Genomic DNA, 18,508 nt, shown 5'->3' with positions numbered 1-18,508 from the left:
AGGCTCTTGAGAGGCACTGAGTTGTGGATCCAGCATCCTTCAATGTTAGGCCCCAGCAGAAGAGCTGCCACAGAGAAAATATGCTGGGTGAAACTCTCGTGTGCTGTGCAGCAGGCTAGATAAAGATGTAAGAATGGTCCTTTGGGCCTTAACGTCCACTATGATGTAAAGGGCCAGCAGGTCTCCAAAATCACACTGCTCCTGGAAACCACTTTACCTTGTAGCACCTAAGAACACCAGGACTGAAAGATCAGAAGGAAAATACACGTCTTTACAAGGGGAAGCCTCTGGCATATACTGCAAGAGAGTGCTGATTGCTAGTGGTTCTGACTTGCAGGAAAGAGAAAGGTGTTTGCACTCAGATTTCTTTGCCTTTAAGCCTCACAGTGTTTTTTCCTTAGCTGGCAATAGATATTTTTCTATGATCCCGCGGGTCTGCCCATATCATTCTATGCAAAGGGGAAATCATCTTTGTTCTTCGATGACCCATCAAACTTAGCAGAGTGGGACAAATACAGCTATTGTGCAACACTGGACTCAGATTCAGGACAAGAAGAAGGTACTTGTCATTCTCAGAGGCAATTATGTAGAGTTCACAGGCTTCTTAGAATCTAAAGATCCCTGACCGAGATCAGGGCCCCGTCACGCCGAGTGCTCCACAAAACCCAACCAAGATCGGAGCCCAGTTTTGCCAGGCACTACACAAACCCCAACTGAGATCGGGGCCCCCTTCATGCTGGGTGCTGCACAGATGCGTAGTTAGAGTTTCCCAGATTGGTTGGCTCAGATATCAAGACAAATCAGAATTTGTCTGTTGCCAACAGCACAAGCATCTGAAAATCCAGCCGTGTCCTTCCTGACTTGTCACAAAGGATCCACTGAGACTGAACGGGCGATTTTGTGGCAACACTCCAGTGTTGTCATGTCAGTTTGGCCGCGCAGCCAGTGGTAAAGACAGAGAAGTGACGGAAGGTACGTCTACACTGCAAAAAAAAATCCTGTGTCAGCAAGTCTTAGAGCCTGGGCCAACAGTGGGCTTGCACTACAGGACTAAAAATAGCAGCGTAGGCATTCAGGATTAGCTGGAGACCAGCTGTGAAACCCAGCAAGGGTGGGTAGGTCTCAGAGCCTGGGCTCCAACCCAAGCCCAAAAGTCTATACTGCTATTTTTAGCCCCTTACCGCAAGCTGGTGTCAATCAAATTTGGCTCTGAGACTCGCTGCAGCAAGGCTTTTGTTCCAGGCAGATGTACCCTCGGGGGCAGGGCTGTGGAATGAAGAGGCAAGCACAGGAATGGGACTTGGGACTCTTGGCTTCTAATCTGTCTTCCGCTGCTGACCTCGGGCAAGTCCCTTTCCTCCTGGTGGCTCTGTTTCCCCTCCCCACCTTTGGCTTTTTGAGGCAGGAATTCTCTCGCGTGTCTGTGCAGGGCCTGGTATGGCAGGGGCCGCAATCTCCATCAGGGTCTGTGAAACACTTGGCGTGATGGGGTCCGGATCATGAATGGTGTGTCTAGGTGGCACTATGCTATTAAATAGCAGTGATGCCCAGTGGCAATTATTAGAGCCTCTGGTTTCCCCATCACGTCCTTTTGTGGCCCTGAGAAGCACCCTTTGGCAGCAGGATCCTAAAGCTCTTTTAGACACCTAAACGAGAACCAAATTCTCCTAAATGCCCATCCCCTAAAATGCTGAGCAAACCACGCAAGTCTCCGTCGCCCATTTGAAATGTTTCCTAGTACCTTGGATGTCCCTCCATGCTGCCACTTAATGCATGGCAGGAGCTACCTGTGAACATCCTCAAAGCCACCTTGCTGTCCTTCCACACCTGGTAGCCCCCCTTTGCCAGACACTGCAAAACATTCCCTACGGGCTGTGCAGCTAGTGAGTTGGGAGTGCTGCTGAGTGTGTTCAGATTGGAAGCATTTCAGTGCTTGCTCATGTCCATTCCCAATTAGGTGTGTGTGCGCCACATGCACTGGTGCTGGAAATTTTTCCCCTAGCGGGCTAGTGGTACCCATAGGACTGGCTCTAGGGCCCTCTGCAGTGGCACATGAATGCATCCATAAAGAGGGCTCTGCCAGGCCCCTCGCTCTCAGTTCCTTCTTACCCTCTGTGACAGTGCTGGAACATTCTCTTGCTGCTGCAAGTTTCTTCAAACATAGTGGTTTTCTTATTAGTGTATATAGTTGCTGCAGAGTTAATTTGTTTAAGTGTTGGTTTTAGAGAGAGTTGATAGAGTAGTAAGTGACCCAGAGATGGGGCGTGCCCTGATCTCCAGGTTTTAAACCCTGCACTTCTTGCAAGAAGCCTATGCCACTGAGCGACCTGCACCAGAGCCACCTGAAGTGCTTAAGAGAAGCTCACATGCGGGAGAAATGCAAGATCTGCAGGAGTTTCTGACTCTGATCTAAGAAGGATCGGGACATTAGACTTAGAGCCCTTCTAATGCAGATGGCTCTTGACCTGCGTCGGAACCGCTGTCGGACTCAGCACCGAGCACATCGGCCTCGACATGGAGTGCTCCCCCGGCACCACCGTCTTCTCGGCATAGATGAAGATCTCCTGTGCCAAAGAAAAGACAAAAGAAGACGCATGCCAAATGGGGGCTGCTCGTCCCCTCACCAGTACAGACCTCAAGCCTGGTCCCGGACCCACCGCTGACTCCGGGAAGCAGCAAGGGCCCTTGATACCTGGCGGTGCCGACTACGCCTGAAGCTTTTCAGGCAAGGAAGGACCTTCTGGTGATTCCCGTGCTGCCAACGCCCATGCAAGGGAGGCCTCCATACCGGGAACCGATACCCATGCCCTCGGTGAGCTGTTCTAGGGGGAAGCCCCCACTAAGACAGCAATCCCCGTCCCCAAGGTGTTACTGTCCAATGCGGCCCAAAGTCGAGCAGGAGAGGTGGGGCTCCTGCCTGATCTCTGGATACCTGGCGCCGGTCTCCAGAGCAATGGCACCAATCCTTGGAGCACCCGTCGATCCCCAGAGGCCCAGCACCATTCTGCGGCTCCCTTCACGGATCCCTGGAATTTTGGCCTGGCTCACCAAGTACTTTCAGAAAATCAAAGGACACAAGTCGGCCATGAGACATCCAGTACCCAGATTTCCAGCACCGTTCCCCGGTACCAAAGCACCGGCACACATGGCATGGCACAGAGGGGCAGTAGGCGTCAGAAGTCCTATGGTCACCCTCCACCCCCCCAGACTTGGAGGGAGAGGAAGTGACCTTACCGAGGGGCCAGTCCTTGAATCCTGCTACTAGTTTCCCCATGATGCCCCCAATGGGGGCATGACTCAAAGTCAGTGGCCAGGACCATGGCAGTGTTGGAACCCATGGGGATTCCCCAAAACCATGGCCCTGCAAGCTCACTTATTGACAGGGGCCTCAGTGACATGGTCTTCGGTGGCCCAAGACACAGCACCGGACCTGGATGTGGAGTCCGACCAGGAAGGGGCACAGCTGAGAGCCTGGAGGAAACTACCCCAGCCAGGGAAGAGGACCCCAATCCCCCACATTTGCCAGCCTCCTCCTCTTCTTGACCTGATGAGGCAGTGGCAGGACCCTCCACGGTCCCTCTAGATGATTTTTGGGCCCACCAGGACCTGCTCAAGAGTGTGCAAGCAAATCTAAACCTCAAGGTGGAGGAGTTGAAGGAACTCGGTGATGAGCTATTTGGCATCTTGGTTACAGAGACTCCATCCAGAGTGCCTCTCCCAGTGCATGAGGGAGTAGTCAAGCTGGCAAAGGCACTGTGACAGACCCCAACTTCTCTGCCCCCCACATCCAAATGGGCAGAAAAGAAATATTATGTGCCTGCCAAAGGATTCGAATACCTATACACTCATCCCTCCGGGGTCGCTGGTAGTAGCAGCTGCCAGTGAAAGGGACAAGCAAGGCCAGATGGGTTCTACCCCCAAAGAATAAAGTGGCCAAAAAGCTTGATCTTTTTGGACACGAGATTTATTCAACAGCAAGCCTCCAACTGCGTGTGTCCGACCAGCAAGCGCTGTTGGGAAGGTACCACTTCAACATCTGGCAGTCTTTGGGTAAATTCTGACTCCTCGCCACAGGCCTCCAAGCAGGAATTCGAGTCCATCCTGGATGAAGGGAGACCAGTCGCTTGGGCCTCCTTTCAAACAGCAAGAACTGTGGCATTGGTGGTTTCAATGAGAAGGGCTTTTTGGCTCCAATCTTCAAGCCTTTCAGTGGAGAATCAGCAGTCCATACAAGACCTCCCTTTTGACGGCACAGCCCTGTTCGCTGACTAGGCTGACACCAGGCTACATGAGGTTGAAAGACTCGAGGGCCACACTGTGATCCCTGGGCTTGTACACTCCTTCATTTACCAGGCAGCACTTCAGGCCACAAAGGTTCACAGGACTGCCCCGCAGAGAGCCCTACGAACTAGCCTCATATAGCAACGTCAGGGAACTCAGGGCGATTCAACTGGCCTGTGAGGTGTTCCTACCTCAACTCTCAGACAAAGTTGTTCAGGTTCTCACAGACAACACAGCATCAGTGTACTATACCAGCCCTTTGTCAGGAGGCCTTGTGCTTGTGGAACTTCTCTCTGAACCATAGCATTCATCTGGAAGTGGTACACCTGCCGGAATCAGGAATATATTAGCAGACCACCTCAGCAGATCCTTTTGCTCTCATCATGAGTGGTCCTTGCACCCAGAGGTGGCCAGGAGCAATTTCCAGAGGAAAGGCAATCCCCGAGTGGATCTTTTTGCCATGAAGTGGAACAGGAAGTGCAGTCAATTCTGTTCCCTACAAAGACTCGACACAGGCTCTTTGACTGATGCCTTTCTCTTGTCCTGGATGGGCAGTCTCATGTACATCTTTTCACTGATCCTGCTGATTCACAAAGTCCTCATAAACATCAAGAGAAACAGGACACAGGTTATCCTGATGGCCCCAGCATGGCTGCACCCACACTGCTTTGGGATGTTGCTCGATCTGTCCGTAGCCTGCCCTTGGATGCTGCCTTCCCAATCGGACCTTCTCACACAGGACCATGGTCATCTGCTCCCCCCCCGACCTGGCCTCTCTGCACCTCACGGCTTGGTTGCTCAATGGCTGAGTCTAGAAGAACAATCCTGCTCGGCACAGATCCAGCAGGTCTTGTTGGAGAGCAGAAAGCCTTCCACCAGCTCATCTTACCTGGCCAAGCGAAAGTGCTTCACCGGCTGGGCTGCCCACCGTAATATTTCTTCAACTAAATCACCCATTCAGATAATCCTGGGCTATCTGCTCCACCTGAAGCAGGGCAGTTTGGCCTTTTTGTCATTCAAGGTGCAGGTGGCAGCCATATTGGCTTTTCACCTTCCCTATACAAGGGAAAATAGTCTTCTTGCATGAAATTTCAGCTAGATTCCTCAGAGGCCTGGAAAGACTCTTTCCACCGGTATGGGACCCGCTTCCCCAGTAGGATCTGAACCTCGTTCTCTCCAGACTCACTGGACCTTCCTTTGAGCCCTTGGCTTCCTGTGTCCTGATGCCTCTATCCTGGAAGATTGCATTGCTGGTGGCAATCATATCAGCAAGACAGGTCTCGGAAATTAAAGCCTTGACCTCAGAGCCCCCTTCTACAATCTTCTGTAAGAACAAGGTCCATAGAATCATAGAATCATAGAGTTGGAAGGGACCTCAGGAGGTCATCTAGTCCAACCCCCTGCTCAAAGCAGGACTAACCTCAGCTAAATAATCCCAGCGAGGGTTTTGTCAAAGCGCAGCTTAAAAACCTCTAAAGATGGACTGCACCCAGCTTTCCTGCCAAAGGTGATTTCCAACTTCCATGTCAACCAGGATATTTTCCTACTGGTCTTCTTTCCAACACCTCACAATTCTAATGAGGAGAAACGTCTCCACACTCTTGACATCAGGTGAGCTCTGGCTTTCTATATGGAGAGGACTAAGCCATTCTATCAGTCCACACAACTCTTTGTTGCAGTTGCCGATCGGATGAAGGGACAGTCAGTGTCATCGCAGTGAATCTTGAATTGGGATTACAGCCTGTATTCAAGCCTGCTACGAGTTGGCAGGAGTTGTGCCCCCCACGTCTATGACGGCCCACTCCACAAGGGCTCAGGCATTTACAGCGGCCTTCTTGGCACACGTTCCCATACAGGACATGTGTAGAGCCGCTACTGGGTCCTCGGTGCGTCCTTTTACATCCCATTATGTCATCACGCAGCATGCCTGGGACGACGCACGTCTGTGAACTCCTTCCCACCTCTGGGGGTACTGCTGGTAAGTCATCTAACTGGGAATGGACATGGGCATGTGCTCGAAGAAGAAGGAACGGTTACTTACCTCGTAACTGTCGTTCTTCGAGATGTGTTGCTCATGTCCATTGCACAACCCGCCCACCTTCCCCTTGCTCAACAGTTCGGTATGAAGGAGCTGAGAGGGAGGGGGGCCAGCAGCACCCTACATATGGGTGCATTCACGCGCTGCTGCATAGGGCGCTAGAGCTGGCCCTACAGGTACAACTAGGGGGAAAATTTCCGGGACCGGTCAAGTGCATGTGGTATATACACACCTAATTGGGAATGGACATGAGCAACACATCTCGAAGAACAGTTACGAGGTAAGTAACTGTTTTTCCCTGTGCTCTTCCTGGTTTAATTCTGCCAGTGTCTGTGATCTAACATCAAGGTTTTACCTACTCAGCCAAGTTATGCTGTTTTAACTGTGCCTTTGTAGTTAAAGTGGTGCAGCCCCCTAGTGTGGACATAATTAGACTGGGATAAATGTGCTTTAGACCAGTATAGCTATTCCCTAAGCTGTACCATGATAAGACACCTTTATCCTGATATAACTGCATCCACATTAGGAGCTGTCCCAGTATAACTAGATCAGTTTAAAAAAAATCACTCCCCTGGCACTGCTTATACCAGGATGAAGACTGGGTGTAGACCTGGCTGCAGACTGGGAGCTCTGTGAGGCAGGGATTGTCTCTTTGTTATGTTTGGACAGCGCTCAGCAGAAGGGCACACTGGCCCCTTGGCAGTACCACAGTGCAGCCTAAGAGGGATCTGAGCTGTGGGCGTTGTGGATGCTGTGCGCCATCCTGGCAGCACTGCACTGACATCGTGAAGCTGTTTGCTTGATCAAAGATGGCAGCGGTGGCCATGTCTCTTTGTATAAAGATGCAGCTTGATGTTCCATTGCCCCCCAGATCGAGTGAGCCCGGACGTCAGATATAAACTTCAGCAGGACGGTGGAAACCAAGAAGATGATCCAGATGCTTGGGAACAGACCTTGTTGCTCTTCCTCTTTCTCCACTACTCAGACCACTTTCAAGATAAGCCATCTTACGATTTCTGTACGTATAAAATCAATTGACTGTTTTCTAGGGTAACACGCCAGTCCAGTGCCTGGGCTTGTCTCCCCCTAGAGGCAGGGAACAAAAACTGCAGTGTTGTGTATTACAATTACAGGAGAACCTCAGTTACAAATGGCACAGTTACAAACTGACCAGTCAACCACACACCTGATTTGGAACCAGAAGTAGGCAATCAGGCAGCAACAGAGACCCAAAAAAAAAATACAGCACAGTACTGTGTTAAACATAAACTACTAAAAAATCCGGCAAGATAAGGGAACAGTTTCTGTGCTTATTTCATTTACATTAAGATGGTTAAAAGCAGCATTTTCCTTCTGCATAGTAATGTTTCAAAGCTGTATTAAGCCAGTGTTGAGTTGTAAACTTTCAAAAGAACAACCGTAACATTTTGTTCAGAGTTACGAGCAACCTCCATTCCCGAGGTCAGGCTCCAACTGAGGGGGGGCTCCTGGCATGGCAACCACTGCACAGACTCCAGAGTGGTGCTGTGGGACTCTATGCTGCAGGGAAGATGAGAGACCTCTGTCACTGTTGCAGGGTCTGTGTAGCACCTGGCATGACATGGTCCTGATCTCACTCAGAATCTGTGCAGCACCTGGTACACTGGGGACCTAGTCTTGGTTGGATCCTTGGGCACCCCTGCAACATAAATAACTGATTTGCCTTTGGGATTTGACCTGTTTTTTTACTCCTTGGATCATCATTGCGTAAAAATGACTCTTCCCCAAAGCCAACCAAATCCAATGTAAATGAACCCTGAACTGTTGTGACTCAGGGGCCCGGCGAATGATTGAATCCCATATGGACCAGATTCTTCTGTGCAGCCGGCAGGCAGTGAAGCATGGAGTCCAGGCTGTCATTGACGCAATGCTAGAGGAGCACTACAAGAGAGAAAAGGTAGGAGCTTGTCCTGGTGTGTGTATTAGGCAGCACAGAACCTGCGATCATAGGGTCAGCTCTTCTATCTGATGCCTGGGCTCCTCTCTGCATCCGCTCCGCACCTGCTGTCATACCAGCATGAGTTTGGCTCTTGCCTGCTCTTTGTTTTCATTGTTTTATGACTGGGCTAGTTGGCTTCACTGTGCATCCTGCAGCCAGACTCCAGTGATCTGTGCTCCCAGGAGATTTTGCCAGCTCAGCAGCGTGGGGTTTGGAAAGTCCTTGGACTTGAAACGTCTGCGCCAAACTTCAGGTTCCACAAGAAGTGGAGCGGATGACTCAGCAGGAGCTGCTCCCTTTTCTGAGTCAGTGAGCTGCTGAGGGCACTGTGCTACAGAGAGGGGTGTGGGATCAGCAGGGGACACGCTCCCTTTGGAGTCAGTGCTGAGCCCGGTGTGATGTTAGGCGTGCTGTGTTCCATGGCATGTGCCAGGTGCTCCGGAGGAGGTGCTGGCTTTTTGGAATTAGTCCCAACCCTACTTCTCTAGGGCTGTGCCAGGGGATGCTGTGTGGCTGCGGTTGACACCATCCAAAAGAGACACAAACCACTAGCTGGCAGGGTGCTGAGCCAGTTCCAGTAGGTCTGTCCCATTCTGCCCGCCTAAGCTCCCCCGCCACAGGATTCGCCTTGGTTTTCTGCCTGCCCTTGGTGGCTGGGCGGAGGTGTCGAGATGTCACCCCACAGTTGGACGGGAAGGGAAATGTGCAGTAAAATGTTCTCGGTCCTTCCCAGAACCAGCGGAGGTTGAAGCTGTCCCTGCCCGTCATCCTAGATGCCATTTTCAGCGTGGTGTCTGGCAGCACCAACAGCCGGTTCCGAAGGGAATGTCTGCAGAGTTTGCAGGTAGCTATTGTACGTGGTGGGGTTTTGGGGATATTGTTATGATCAATTCTCCATGAGAAGCAGCATGGTCCAGTGACTAGCCGCACTGACTCAACTGGAACTCAAGGCAGCTGGGGTCTATTTCTGGCCCAGCCACTGACATGCTGGGGGATCTTGGGCAAGTCCCTTACCCTCTTGGGGCCTCAGTTTCCTCTCCCACCTTTTGTCGATTTAGATTGTGAGCTCGTCGGGCAGGGACTATCGCTATGTGTCTGTGCAGGCCTGACACAATGGGTGCCCTAGTCTCACTTGGGGTCAGGGTAGCTCCTGGCAAGTTAGGGGCCCTGATCTTGGTCAGGGTCTGTACAGCATCTGGCATAATGATATCCTGATCTCAGTTGAGGTCTCTGCAACACCCGACACAACTGGACGCTGATCAAAGTGGTAGCCTTTAAGGGCTACTATAATATTAATTATGTCCTGACAGGAGTCACCAGATGGCGCTGTCACACAGTCTTCCAAGTGCCTGTGAGCAAGTTTTTAGTATTTGAAGAAATGCTGTGATGTTAGTGTTGTGCTGCCATGGTTCTTGGAGAGATGTCGTGGCAGGTGGCAGTGAATTTGCGGTCTGCTCTATTCTCTGGATTGGGAGGCAAATCTCAGAGCTCCGTTGCTCCCCCCAGAATTCTGCTCCCCCTTGGATATAGGATGGACACATTATCTTTAGATTATGTGGTATTGTAGTGCTTGTAGGGTAGACAAAGCCTAACCATGGAGTGTGAGAGATTTTCGAAGGAGAGGTCTCAAGAATCCAAAGTACCTTTCCCCAGGTGACTGGATTGTGTTAATGTGTGCAGGTTGCTGATACCCCGGAGCTAATGGCAGCCATTCAAACAGCCTTTGAAAATGTCACTCAGAAGCGACTGATGCCCAGTGGCACATGCAACATCACAAGAGTAAGTCAGTCTCACCCTGTGCCTCCCTCCTTGAGGTCTTGTGTGCTGATAAGTGTCTACCTGTCTCTGTACAAGTTCACCCACCAACACCATGCTCACCACCATGGTATGTGAGCACCTTTTAGTGTTGGGTCATCAGAGACACTAGAGATGGAAAGCTACTACTGAGTCCCATGTGGCTAGAGTCCCCTACAGACTATTCAGCAGAGATGAAGACATCCCACATCAGATCCCCTCTAACCCATTCCTCTCTGGGCCCCAGGGCAGGACTATCCTTCGTAGATTATCCCCCATGGCTTTGTTCAGCCCAGTTTTCAATACCTTGTCTTATATTAGGAAAATGTCTTCATTCTGCTACTACCTGCTGCTGGGAAAAACCAGTTACTTGTACTGTAACTATAGTTCTGCAAGATGTGAGTGCAGACCTCTGCTCCGCTCAGTTGTGTGCGCGCACCCAGCACACCAAAGCCAGAGACCTTTGCCTAGTAATAACCAGAGGGGCAGTGCCCGTGCCCTCTGGCCCCTTAGCCCCTCCCCAGGCTGTTTAAGGGCTCCAACCCCCCTCAGTTACACTCCAGTGCAGAGGGGATGGAAGGCGCGTCATGGAACACACATCTGCAGCCACATCTCAAAGAACAGCAGTTACAGTACAGGTAGGTAACCACTCCTCTTTAAGCGGGTGCAGACTTGTGTTTCACTCAGGGGACTCACAAGCCATACCATCAGAGGACAAGGTTCAAAGTCTACTTAAAGAATGACTGCAGCACTTGCCATCCCAAAATTTACATCTGATCTAGATGCAGTCCTAATAGCATAATGCTTGGTAAAAGTAGTAAGGCAGACCAAGCAGCTGCCCTGCAAATGTCCAGTATCAAAACAGCATTGAGGAATCCAGTTAATATCGCTTGGGCCCTCTTTGAATGAGCTCATAGCTTCTGTGGAGGTGAAGTCCGAGCTGTCACGTGTGCCATTGTAACGCGGGATGTTATCCATCTAAAAATGGTTTGTGCAGAGACCACTTGGCCCTTCTTCAGAGCCAAATAGGAAACAAGGTAATGAACAAAATGGCTTTGTTCTCTCCGAACAAAATGCCATGTGTTGTCTTGCATCCAAAGAATGAAGATGCTGTTTGTCTGCATTGGAGCGTGGCTTGGGAAAAAACAGGTAAGTAGATTGTCTGGTTAAGATGAAATTATGCCTCCACTTCAGACAAAAACTTAGGATGTGTCCTTAAGGCCACTTTGTCTTTGAAAAACAGAGTATATGGAGGTTCTGCCATTAGGGTCTGCAGCTCACTAACTCCCCTCGCTGAAGTTATGGCCCAAGAAACACTCTCTTTTGGCATAGGGGAGGCAGAGACCAAGATGCCAAGGGCTCAGACAGAAGACCCATGAGGACACCCAGCACAATACTAAGGTAGCACAAAGGAATCCCTGGTGGAAAGGGCGAAATGACACCACTCAAAAATCTCTCTACCATGAAGTCTGAGAAAACTGGTTTCCCTTGGACCGGAGGATGAAACAACAAAATCGTCACCAAGTGGACCCTCAGCAAAATGAGAGAATACTCCAAAATGGCCTGAATGCAGGCTTGCATTAGTTGAATTCCCTGGGCTAGGGATCAAATAGAAAAATATTTCCACTTAGCCAAACAAGTAGCCCTAGGAGAGGGATTTCTACTAGTAAGTAGCACCCATTGAACAGCTTTGTAACAGAACTCCTCTTCCTTATCTAACCTTGCAGTGAGATGCACACTGCCTAGTGCTGGATGTGAAATCTGACCATGGTACTGAGTCAACAGGTAGGGATAAAAAGGAAGAGGAATGAGCGGATGAACCGAAAGACTGATGAATTTGGAGAACCGACATTGTCTCGGCCAGGCTGGTGGAATGAAAATCAGTCTGACATGATCCAGCTTCAGCCTGAGGATGATCTGAGGAACGAGTGGGATTGAGGGAAAGTAGACATCAGCGCTGATCCCCAGTGCAGATGAAACGCAGCAGTTAGGGAGCCTGGACTGAGACCTGCTCAAGTGTAAACTTGATGGCACTTCTTTTTGTTCTTAGCTTCAAACAGGCGATAGCCAGGATGCCCCATTCTGCAAAGATGGTACCTCAGCACGCTGGTCTTCAGAGACCACTCGAGATTCTATGAGAAATTCCTGCTCAGGTGACTGGCCAAGTGATTCTGGCCCCTAGTATGTGAATGGCTGTGGGAATGACACTCTCCTAGATGCAGAAGTGCCAACATCTTATTACCTCCTGACAAAGCTGGTTGGAGCAGGCTCTTCCCTCTAATTCAGATAACACATTGCAGTGGTGGTATTGCTGAGTAAATGAACCTCTGTGTCCTTGATCTGTGCCCAAAAAGCTCGGCATGCATTGTAAATGGCTCAAAGGTCCAGGATGTTGATATGAAAGGAAGTTTCCCATTCTGTCCACAAACCTTGAACGTTCAATGTCTCCTGATGCACTCTCCAATCTCGTGTGGAGGCATCAGTAACTGTGGTCCTTCCTGGAGGGAACATTCTCACTCATATTGATCTGACCTGTCCACCACTCTAGGGTCTTGTGGATAGGTCACCTAGTGACTGACAATTTAGGAGATATCCCATCTTCAAACAGCCTTAAAGAGGATGAAGGTGAAGTCTTGTTTGCTGGACCGTGTAATTGCATGCGGCCATGTGACCTAGCAATCTCAGACTTACACATATCCTAGCTAGAGCAGAGAGACAGGCACAGGCAATGAATTGTATGAAATGATTTGCTCAGCAGAAGCACCCTCACACTTATGGAGTCTAGTAGGGGCCAATGATGTCAATTTTTTGCATTGGTATTAATGTTGACTTCCCTTTGTTCAGAATCAGACTTAGATGATTAAAGAGACACAGTGTGAACTGGCCATGACAGAGGACTTGGTCTCTGGACTTGTCCCTCACTAACCAGTCATTCAAGTGCAGAAAGACATGAATTCCTCTTTTTCTGAGATATGCTTCTACTACAGTCATGCATTTGGTAAATACCCAGGGAGCCAAGGACAGACCAAAGGGAAGCACAGTGAACTGGTAATGCTGACCTGCCATTACAAATCTCAGAAACATCCTGTGGCTTGGGAAAATCACCACATGGAAGTAAGCGTCCTGAAGATTGAGGGCAGCAAGGCAGGCATTTGACTCAAAGCAGGGAGAATAGCAGCTATGTGGCTATGGGGAATCTCATGTAATTGATGTGCTTGTTGAGACGGTGGAGATTGAGGTTAGGTCTCACTCTTCCCTTGGACTTGGGGATCAGGAAGTACCATGAGTAGAATGCCTTTCCCCAGTTCTGAAGGGGAACCTCCTCTATGGCCCCTGAAGCCTGTAAAGTGTGCACCGGCGGAAGGAGCAGAGAAGTGTCAGAGGAGTCCCTGAAAAGAATAGGGTAGGAAGGGGGAATGGACAGGAAATGAATGGCATAACCCAGTCCTACTGTGCTTAGAACCCACTTGTCCATAGTAATTGATTCTCAAGCCTTGCAGAAGTGGGATAGCCTGACCCCAAATGGAGGAGAAATGGCTTGAAGCTTGATGACTGGACTATCCCTTTCAGAGAGAGTGTCAAATTGACTGCTTGCCCAAATGTGTTGAAGGACGAGCTGACTGGTTGAAATAGGGACCAGAAGACCTTCTCCTACGAGATTTGTGAGCCCTTCTGGAGATCTATTGGGCTCTATCTAGTGGGATAATTCTGCCTAAAGAGCCGCTGAGGACGATATTGCTGCCCTTTGAAGTGATTCCTCTTTACCGAGTGCAGCGTAGCTCACGAGTCCTTAAAGGAGTGTCAGGTTTTACCGCAAACAAAAATTGACCATCAAAGGGTAAGTCCTCAATTGTTGGTTGGACTTCAAGAGCTAGGCCAGGGTTCTGCAACCATTTAGTCCTTCTCATTGTTATTGCAGAGGCCATAACTCTAGGGAAAGTGTCCACCATCTTCAAGCTGACTATAGTGACGTGGAGGTCCCGAGTGCTGGAGCAGGCCTCACAAGCAAGTCTTTGGCCACCTGTGTTCTCTTCTTGAATGACTTGCAGATGGAGCACCTTTCTTTAATGTGCCCTTCCCTGAGAGACAATAAACTTTGAGTGCGGGGATTGCTACTGGGGATACCTACCCGACACGATGGGCAGTGTTTAAAGCCCAGTGAGGACGTCACATGAGGCAAAATCTTATCTAACTAACTATTAATAATAAACTAAACCTAAGGGTACTACTAAACTAACGACAACTACCAAGTCTATACAGAAACATCGCAGACAGCATTGTGAAACAAGCTCTGAGGTGAAAACCACTCCGACTCAAGCCGTGGAAGGTGAGAAGGAACTGGGGAAGGGAACAGTCGAGGCAGTGCTGCCCTTAAATAGCCTGGGGTAGGGCTAAGGGCTCAGAGGGTGCAAACACTGTCCCATGGATGCTGTTAGGTAAAGTTCTCTGGCTGCGGTGCACTGGGCATACAGACACCTGAGCGGAATACACATCTGCCACCACTCTGTGGGACAGCTACCCAAAATGCACTTGTGTTGCCAGCCGTGCTGAGAGCATCATGCATGGCAGTCAGTTCAGCCTGGATGCTGGGGACATGCTGCACGTTTGCATCAGTTCAGCCTTCCCTATGCAGTTCTCCAGTGTAGCCCGCGGGGCTGAGCTGTCCCTTGCTCATCAGACTTAATGAGGGTAACTTTCAACAGCAGGCACCTGACGAGGCCAGTCCAGCATGGCTCACTGCGTGCAACTTATCAACAGCCAGCCAGAAGCTGTCAGAGGAAGAGGCATCTGACAGCATCAGTTCTGTCGATTCAGAGCCAGGTAAGGAAATGTACAGAGGACGCACATTCCTCCTGCGCGCACACTGCTCCCCTAGGTGATAGATACCCAGGCGCCCCACAGCTCGTCTTTCCGCTGACTGCATTGGAGCTTGGATCCAGGGCCTTTGTACTAGAAGAGTAGACAGGCAGACCAGCAGTTCACAGAACCACCACAGTCATATTGCCTGTGTTATTCTTTGCATGACGGATATTAGGGCCCCTATTGTGCCAAGCGCTGGACAGGTCCTCTCTGACTGAGATCGGACCCACATCACACTGGGCACTGCATAGACCCACAGTTAGAGACAATGGGAATAGACCCAGGGTGGGAGGGGAAACAGAGGCACCAAGAGGGGAAGGGATTTGCCCAAGCAGCAGGCCAGTGGCAGAGCTGGGAATAGAACCCAAGAGTCCTGAGTCCTTTTCCCTGACGGGGCTATCTCTACTCTTAGCACCCTTTAATTTCTTATCCCTTTCTCTAGCCCCCTCTGCCTCCCCCCACCCCCAATGGCTCTGAGTTCCTGTGCAGTCAGTATTTCAGTTTACACCAGCACTGGGGTTGTTTGAATGACCTGCTCTTCTCTGGATTTATACACACTCATGGTGGATTTTGCCCACCATTCATCCAATGATTTCAAGGCCAGGAGGGACCATTCTGACCATCTGGCGTGACCCCCTGTATCAAACAGGCCAGAGAACCTCACCCAGTGATTCCTGCATTAGCCTAGATGGTGAAGCTAGAAGGCATCCGGGGAGACATCTGGTCTGGATGTAAAACTGCTAAGGGATAGAGAATCCCAACCAGGGGGAGCTGTGCTGACAGGGAATCTCTCCCAACTACACATTTGCCCCTTATTCCTAGTGTGAGTTTATTCAGCCTTCCAGCTGCTGGCTCTGCTCAGTCTGTGTCTGCAAGATTTCCAAGCCCCCTAGGATCATATGAGGCCAGTGCTGAGCCTGGCAAAAAGGTCACATTCACCTACAGTATCGTCTGGTGTCAGGCACTAGGTAACTAGCTATGCAGCGTTTCCCAGCGGTAGAACAGTGTAAGACAGTTATTGCGAGGGCATCATGTTCATTTTACATTTATAGCCTCTCAGCTGGATAGAGCTGACTTGTGGGGAGAAATGAGGGAAACAAAGCGGAGGAAGACAGCAAACATGGAGAACGATGCAGGTGGGGCCCCGGAACGAGAGACACTGGCTGGCTCACAGGAGAGGACAGATGAGCGCATGACGGACTTTGGCAGCCAGCTGAGCTCTTGCCTCTGGTGTCCCAGAGAAGGAGCAGATGCCAGCATGTTCCTGGGTGAAAAAGATGAGGGTTTTACTGCTGTATCAGAGGACGGAGCCAGGAGCAGTGAGAATTTGTGGCAGGTTGGTAAGGGAAGAGGCTCTCCAGAAATCAAACTGTGCTTGAGCAAAGGGATCGTACCCACAGGCTGTTCTTCAACACTGAGGGATGGTGTGGCCTGGAGGAAGGAGCATGGGCTTCAGAATCAATCCGTGCTGACTTCTCACATGGGCTTTGCCTTCCCTCTCTACCTCACTGTCCCTGTCTGTGAAATGGTGATAACATTGACCCAACTGCCAGAGGGAGCTTTGGCTACAGGTACGAATGTGTGTAAAGTCTCAGATTTGTGTGTAGAGCCTCAGATAGAAGGGCTAAGGATCATCAGTCATTTTTAATACATAAACATGGCTATGGGGATTTCTTTTTAAAAATCTTTCTAAATTATGCAAAAGTCTTGGTCTGGATTTCAGATGAGAGCAAGATGGTCTGGAGCTCTGGTGGGGGCGTGTCTAGTGGGTTAGAGCACAGGGATGGGACTGGGAGTCAGGACTCCTGGGTTCTATTCCCAGCTCTGGGAGGAGAGTGGTCTCTAATGGTTAGAGTGGGGAGGGCTAGGAGCCAGGATTCTGGGAGCCCACTGAGATCTGTGGGAATCACATGCACTTAAAATCTTGGCCAAAGGGGTCCTTTTAGCATAAGGGAAATACTGGACGTTCTTTGGGGCAGAGACTTCCATTTACTGTTGGCAAAAGGCACCAGTCATTTATGGTGACAGGCTCTTGATAACCCAACATGAAAGCCCTGAAAGGGGCCTGAATTTGAGGGCAGGGTCCAAGCACTGTCTGGAAATCAGAGTCCTTACAGCATCTCTAGTTGGATGCTTAAAAAATGAGGTACCTGATGTGACTCTGCTTTGGAAGAGTTTGGCTGGGAGGTGTGCACAGCACCTGGCACAGCAAGACATGGCCTCCAGGTGCAGCTGTGACCTCCCTGGCCAGTGGGGATGCTTCTCTGCTCCTGTCTAGTCACAGACCAATGCCTGTTTGTATTTGTCCTGCAGGACGACCACTTGTGGCTCCAGGAGATTTCCAACCTTTCTGAATGGACGTCCTGAACCGGAGATACCTTCAGCTGAGGATGGGAGAAAAACTGTGCTCCCCCATGCAAACAAAGCCAAATAAAGACCATCCATTCAATGGGTTTCTTGTTCTTTATTGTTGGATGGCAGTAGGGACTAGGAACCCCGATCACACACTAGGACCCCCACTGTGCTAGGCACTGTACAAAAATGGAACAAAGATTGTCCCTGCCCCAAAGAGCTGATACTGCTGTATTAGGAGGGAGGGCGGATGGCTTTGTTGTCAAGGGACATGACAGTGGGGCATGACTCCTGGGTTCTTCTTTGAGTATATGTCCCTGTGGAAGCTCCACCATAGGATGTGCACGCCTGTGCGCCCTTGATTGGAAACTGCAACGTAATGCTTGTGGGCCTGTGCTTGTGCAGAACAACACCGCATGCTCTGAGTGGTGGTGGGCTCGGTTCCTCCTCAACTGCCTGCAGCTCAAGGCAGAGGTTTTGCTGTGAGCTTCCACCTTTATTTCATCTTGGGAAAGGCTTGCTTTCTTTTTGTTTCATAGGGATTTACTTTGCTTTTTTTGTGCTCCTCCTACAGGTGGACCTTTCTTTGTGCCTAAAAACCCTGCCAGACCTGCTACAGGTCTTTTCCCAACAATGATGGAAATTCGAGTTGCCTGCAGTGTTTGGGGGACTCCCATATCCCCTCAACGTGTAAGTCTGTCTGGGATTTAAGGGCCGGTCCAAAAAGATCGCATTATGCCATCTCACCTGCTTCCAGAGCTGACACTGCCTTTGGTGATGCACGTCTCCGAATGGTTCCTGACTTATCTCCCCAGTGCCCACCTCTGATTGGCAATCTTGTATGGTGGGGCACCCATAGGGACATGTACTCGAAGAAGAGGTTACTTACCTCACAGTAATTTGAGTTATTCAAGATGTTTTTGTCCCTATGAGTGCTCCACCTCCCACCCTCCTTCCTTTCTGCTGTGGAGTCTCTGGCTTTGAGGCTGAGAAGGAACTGAGTGGCAGAGGGTTTGTGCCTGCTTATATCCCCTCATGTGGAGCATGCGATGTTGTTCTGCATAGGTGCAGGCCTGCAAGCACTACTTTGTGGTCTCTGATCAAGAGCATGCAGGCACGCACATATCTTATGGTGGAATACCTAGCAGGACAAAAACATCTAGAACTCAAGTTACTGTAAGATCTGTAGCCTCTCCTTCTCCTCC

Source organism: Emydura macquarii, unplaced genomic scaffold (genome assembly GCF_026122565.2).
Source record: "Emydura macquarii macquarii isolate MOO-44397 ecotype Brisbane River unplaced genomic scaffold, CSIRO-AGI_Emac_v2 contig_968, whole genome shotgun sequence".
NCBI classification, from domain to species: domain Eukaryota; kingdom Metazoa; phylum Chordata; order Testudines; family Chelidae; genus Emydura; species Emydura macquarii.
Note: the sequence above shows the minus strand (reverse complement) of the source record.